Raw genomic sequence first — 6,065 nt, 5'->3', positions numbered from 1 at the left:
TCTGAATTGTGTGCTTTACACCAGCCATTCAGAGTGCTTAGATCTTCTGGTCAGTTGTCTCTTGTTGTCCATCATACCAAGTGTAAAACTAAAGGGGTAGGACAGAACTTTTACAGCTGCTGCTCCTCGCCTGTGCAGCTCTTTACCTCATCACATAAAGGAGTCGTCTACAATTGAACTGTTCAAAACGAGATTAAAAACTCATTTCTTTTCACTTGCATTCCGTGACCTTCAGTAATACTGATGGTTTCCTCATTGTGATTATGTAACATTACTTCTATTTATTTTATTTATGTTCATATATTTTATTTCTATTTATGTTATTTGTATGTTTTCTTTTATTGTATTATTGTAAAGCACTTTGGCCTCAGCATTCCTATGTTGTTTTAAATGTGCTATATAAATAAATTGACATTGACATGGACATCAGGGTTATCAGGCGCTAGCGATAATTAAGCCAATTCCAGAATCACAGGGCTGGAGCCTACCCCTGCTGCAATTACCACAAAGCAGGAACCAGTCTTATACAGTATAGCAAATCAAATTGCACCCTCACATATAGTAAATAGTCCCTCATACAGAAGCCTGTCAATTAGCCTAACACACACATATTTGGGGCTTGGGAGAAGAACGAAAGTGCTTGGGAACAGAAAAAAAACCCCTTTCAGTTATGTAGAGAATGAGTAAACTCCACACACTACTTACAGACAGTGATTGAGACAGGATTCAAAACTAGTTATTTGGAGCTGTTTACTTTTATATTGTACTAGCAGAATACCCGCGCTTCGCAGCGGAGAAGTAGTGTGTTAAAGAAGTTATGAAAAAGAAAAGGAAACATTTTAAAAATAACGTAACATGATTGTCAATGTAATTGTTTTGTCATCGATATGAGTGTTGTCATATCTATATATATATATAGCAAAATACCCGTGCTTGGCAGCGGAGAAGTAAAAGAAAAGGAAACATTTTAATAATAACGTAACATGATTGACAATGTAATTGTTTTGTCATTGTCATGAGTGTTGCTGGCATATATATATATATATATATATATATATATATATATATATATATATATATATACTCAGCAAGAAAACGTCCCTTTTTCAGGACTGTGTATTTCAACAATAATGTTTTAAAAATCCAAATAACTTTACAGATCTTCATTGTAAAGGGTCTAAACAATGTTTTCCATGCATGTTCAATTAACCATAATCAATTAATTAACATGCACCTGTGGAATGGTTGTTAAGACCTTAACAGCTTACAGAAATTAGGCATTTAAGGTCACAGTTCTAAAAACGCAGGACACTAAAGAGACTTGTCTACCGACTGTGAAAAACACCCAAAGAAAGATGCCCAGGGTCCCTGCTCATCTGCGTGAACGGGCATTAGGCATGCTGCAGGGAGGCATGAGGACTGCTGATGTGGCTAGGGCAATAAATTGCCATGTCCGCACTGTGAGACGCCTAAGACAGCGCTACAGGGAGACAGGAAGGAAAGCTGATCATCCTCGCAGTGGAAGACCACGTGTAACAACACCTGCACAGGATCCGTATATCACACCTGCGTGACAGGTACAGGATGGCCACAACAACTGCCCGAGTCACACCAGGAACACACAATCCCTCCATCAGTGCTCAGACTGTCCGTAATAGGCTGAGAGAGGCTGGACTGAGGGCTTGTAGGCCTGTTGTAAGGCAGGTCCTTACCAGACATCACCAGCAACAACGCCGCCTATGGGCACAAACCCACCTTCGCTGGACCAGACAGGAGTGGCAAAAAGTGCTCTTCACTGATGAGTCACGGTTTTGTCTCACCAGGGGTGATGGACGGATTTGTGTTTATCGTCGAAGGAATTGAGCACGTCTGGGACCTGTTGGATCGCAGGGTGAGGGCTAGGGCCATTCCCCCCAGAAATGTCCAGGAACTTGCAGGTGCCTTGGTGGAAGTGTGGGGTAACATCTCACAGCAAGAACTGACAAATCTGGTCCAGTCCATGAGGAGGAGATGCACTGCAGTACTTCAAGCAGCTGGTGGCCACACCAGATACTGACTGGTACTTTTGATTTTGAACCTCCCCTCATTCAGGGACACATTGTGAAACATTTTTAGTTTATGTCTTATGGTGTTGACTCTTTTACTGTTCATACAAATATTTACACATTAAGTTCACTGAAAGTAAAAACAGTTGAAAGTCAGAGGACGTTTCTTTTTACATATATATACATATACATATATATACACATATATATATATATATACACACACACACACATATATATACATATATATATATACACATATACAAATCTACATATACAGTATATATATCTACATATATATATTAGGGGTGGGACTCAATTAAAAAATTAATCCAATTAATTAGAGGCTGTGTAATAATTAATCTTGATTAATCGTATGTAATCACACATGAAAATTTGCCCCAAATCACAAATGTTTTTTTTAAATTTAAAAGGGTTTTAGTGGGCGACAGAATCAAATAATAGACATGGACATGAATATTGTAAACTCAAGCTCTTTTAATTTCTGAAAAAAAATGCTTTTAAACTGCATTTGAATTCAAAACAGAAACAAAAATATCATCCCTGGTTAAAATTGGGCAGACTTAAAAATAAAGTGGTAGTTTAAGTACTTTAAGTACATTTTCAGAATGGTATTGTCTTTAAATAATAACCAAAATTTCAACATAAAGTGCAGTTTTTCTTCTTAAAAAAATAAGTCAGAAACATAAAAGGTAATTTGACCAGCTTAATCTTTAAACTCTGAGTAACCTTAGCCAAAATTATTTTGTACATTAGGCTAAAACAGTGTGATCATTGAACATTTTGTAATTAGATGTATTTAGAATTACTAACGGTCACGGAAGTCCAATGATCCCCAGTAAGAGCCACAAAGTCCGCTTTCTGTAATGCATCTAATTTTGCTTGCTTTTCAGTGTGCACAAAACCATGCTTTTATCAAGGCTTCGCTCGGGTAGTCTTGAAATGAAATTTTCCTCCGATCAGTCGTAGGAACGCGCTTTATTCCAACTCTAACATTTTTGTAGCTGTGATGTGTGCATCAGTGTAATCGATGTACCAGGAAATCATGCATTGACAAAAGTTCCCCTTTGCTTGGAATTGAAAGTGTGATTAAATCGTTTTTTTTTAACGCGTTATGGAGTACATGCATCGAAGCTTCTCAGCTGTGCTTGTGCTAAGAAAAGGAAACATTTTAAAAATAACGTAACATGATTCTGCGTTAACCGAATATTTTTCATACGTCCCAAACCAAGGAGATGCGAGGGTAAAATGAATCGGGAAGCGCGCGTACATACTCAGTGCATCCATTCTCGGGAATCGAACCTCGGATGTCGGTGCTAGAGGCAAAGCCTCTACAATTGCGCCACAGCGTGTGGCTTGTCCATTTGAGAATATGTAGATCGGGGTATATATATATATTCGCAGCGGAGAAGTAGTGTGTTAAAGAAGTTATGAAAAAGAAAAGGGAACATTTTAAAAATAATGTAACATGATTGTCAATATACAGTAATTGTTTTGTGAGTGTTATTGAGTGTTGCTGTCATCAAGGATTTGATTATCATTATTTCTTTCAATCAGGTTCGTATTTGTACGATGTGTTGTGTTCAAGTTACATTCCATGTTTGTCATTCGTTGTAAAGATAAGAGGTTTCATTCATCGATTCGTTTCTTACTGCATCAATAAACAGCTCGTCTTCCTCTTTATTTGAGATGTGACACACTGCATGCATGGGTTTTTTTTTACACTGTCTTCCTTTAGCGGGACATTGACTTTTTCCACCGTGTGCTTTGTTTCCGCAGTAGCTGCACTTATGAATATGCTTGTATGTATCAGACGCTTCATATTTTTTTGCTGCCTTCTCAATTGTGTAATTCGGTTTTGTTCAGCACTCTTTGGAACTGTTGCTTTTTGTCTGTGCACTGCGTCAGTTCACGTGAGCCGCTTGGTGTTCTTGCATCGAAGGTTCCCAGCTGTGCTGGTGCCATCTCGTGCGATGTCCATGGCTGTATGTAATGTTAGCTAAGACCCGGCACTTAAAAGTTTCTCTCGCATTTTCTCTGAGTTTGTGCCAAACACCACCCTGACCATCTCATCTTCCTCTGCATAAGCACAGTCCTTCACCCGTGAATATTTAGCGGCAGTGTTTCTATTGGATTGCCGCTGACGGACGGCCTTATATGGGCAGGCACTAAATTACAAACGGCAGCGGCAGCCTGTCTATGAACTTAATTTAAACTTTAGGTTTACACCGTGCTTTGTTTCCGAAGTAGCAGCACTCATGAATATGGTTGTATATGTCAGTCGCTCGCTTCTTATTGTTTCGCTGCCTTCTCAATTATATAATGCATGTTTTCTTCAGAGCTTTTTTGAGCTCTTCCTGGTTTTCTACGTACTGCGTTGATAGTCAGTTCACGTGATTACGTGGGAGGCGTGATGATGTCACATGAAACTCCGCCCCCCCACGGCCATCCAGCTCAACTCCATTACAGTATATGGAGAAAAATACCTTCCAGTTATGACCATTACGCATAGAATTTCGAAATGAAACCTGCCCAACTTTTGTAAGTAAGCTGTAAGGAATGAGCCTGCCAAATTTCAGCCTTCTACCCACACGGGAACTTGGAGAATTAGTGATGAGTCAGTCAGTGAGTCAGTCAGTCAGTCACTTAGTGAGGGCTTTTGCCTTTTATTAATATAGATTATTCATCTACAGTATTGTATTCTTCATCAAGATTATGATGTACAGAAACCTATCCTAGCTACAAAAGCTAAAAGAAAGGAACTAATTCTAGTCCTTTGCAGACTATATTTAAACACAATCCAGGAGTAACACATGGTAGGTGTATTTTAGATTTGCCAGTTAACCAAACTATATATTCTTGGTCTATGTAACAAAATGGTAATTTCTTACAAAAAAACACATTTAGCCAAAAATCCACACGTGGTTCACATCATTTAAGACAATCTTATTGTGCCATTGTACCAATTTATACATGTACATTAATTTACTGAACACATTTGTTTTCATTTTATGGTTTCTGGAGGCTGGGGCATATGTTGGCTCTATTGGGCACATAGTAGGAACCAACTCTTGGTGGGCTGCCAGTCCATTGTAGGACTCTTATTCTCATACCTTACACATGTATCTACACTTGCTTAGATCAAGTTCATTTGCCTTGGCGTTATGTTTGTGTTGTTGTTTCGTGTCTTTATGTGTTTTAATTTGTGTAACATTATATAAAACTTGGGTGGCATGGTGGCGCAGTGGTAGCCCTGCTTCCTCGCAGTTAGGAGACCCGGGTCCTCCCTGCGTGGAGTTTGCATGTTCTCCCCGTGTCTGCGTGGGTTTCCTCCATGCGCTGTCCAAAGACATGCCGGTTAGGTGGATTGGCGATTCTAAAATTGGCCCTAGTGTGTGCTTGGTGTGTGGGGGTGTTTGTGTGTGCCCTGTGGTGGGCTGGCACCCTGCCCGGGATTGTTTCCTGCCTTGTGTCCTGTGTTGGCTGGGATTGGCTCCAGCAGACCCCCGTGACTCTGTGTTCGGATTCAGCGGGTTGGAAAATGGATGGATATAAAACTTTCTTAATTCAGTTCAGAGTCATTCTTATCCATTTGACGTCAGGTGCAAGGGAGGGTCTATTTTTGGATGGGGCAACAGTTCATTGAAGACCCCACTTGTGCACACGGAAGCAATTTCAAATCATGAAGTTATCCAATACTTACACCTTTGGAATGTTGGAGGAAATTGTAGTACCCAGATAAACACCTACACAGACATAGGGATTAATTGCATGATACATATAAACAACAACTGGGTGCAGGATTTATTTACAGGATGCTGAATCTATAAGGTGGTAGCACTTATGACTTCTCCATTGTGCCGTGCAATTTGACTTACCTATTTTGTAACAGATGACACCATGCTAGGGTTTCAAGATGCACTTTACAAGAAATTGCCAGTTAACCCAGCACTGTTATTTCTGGGACTTGGGAGTTGTACTGGTGATAATATACGTGAA

The sequence above is a fragment of the Polypterus senegalus genome, chromosome 17, assembly GCF_016835505.1.
Source record: "Polypterus senegalus isolate Bchr_013 chromosome 17, ASM1683550v1, whole genome shotgun sequence".
Lineage (NCBI taxonomy): Eukaryota > Metazoa > Chordata > Cladistia > Polypteriformes > Polypteridae > Polypterus > Polypterus senegalus.
The sequence above is the reverse complement of the archived record's forward strand: the minus strand, read 5'-3'. Positions refer to the sequence as shown.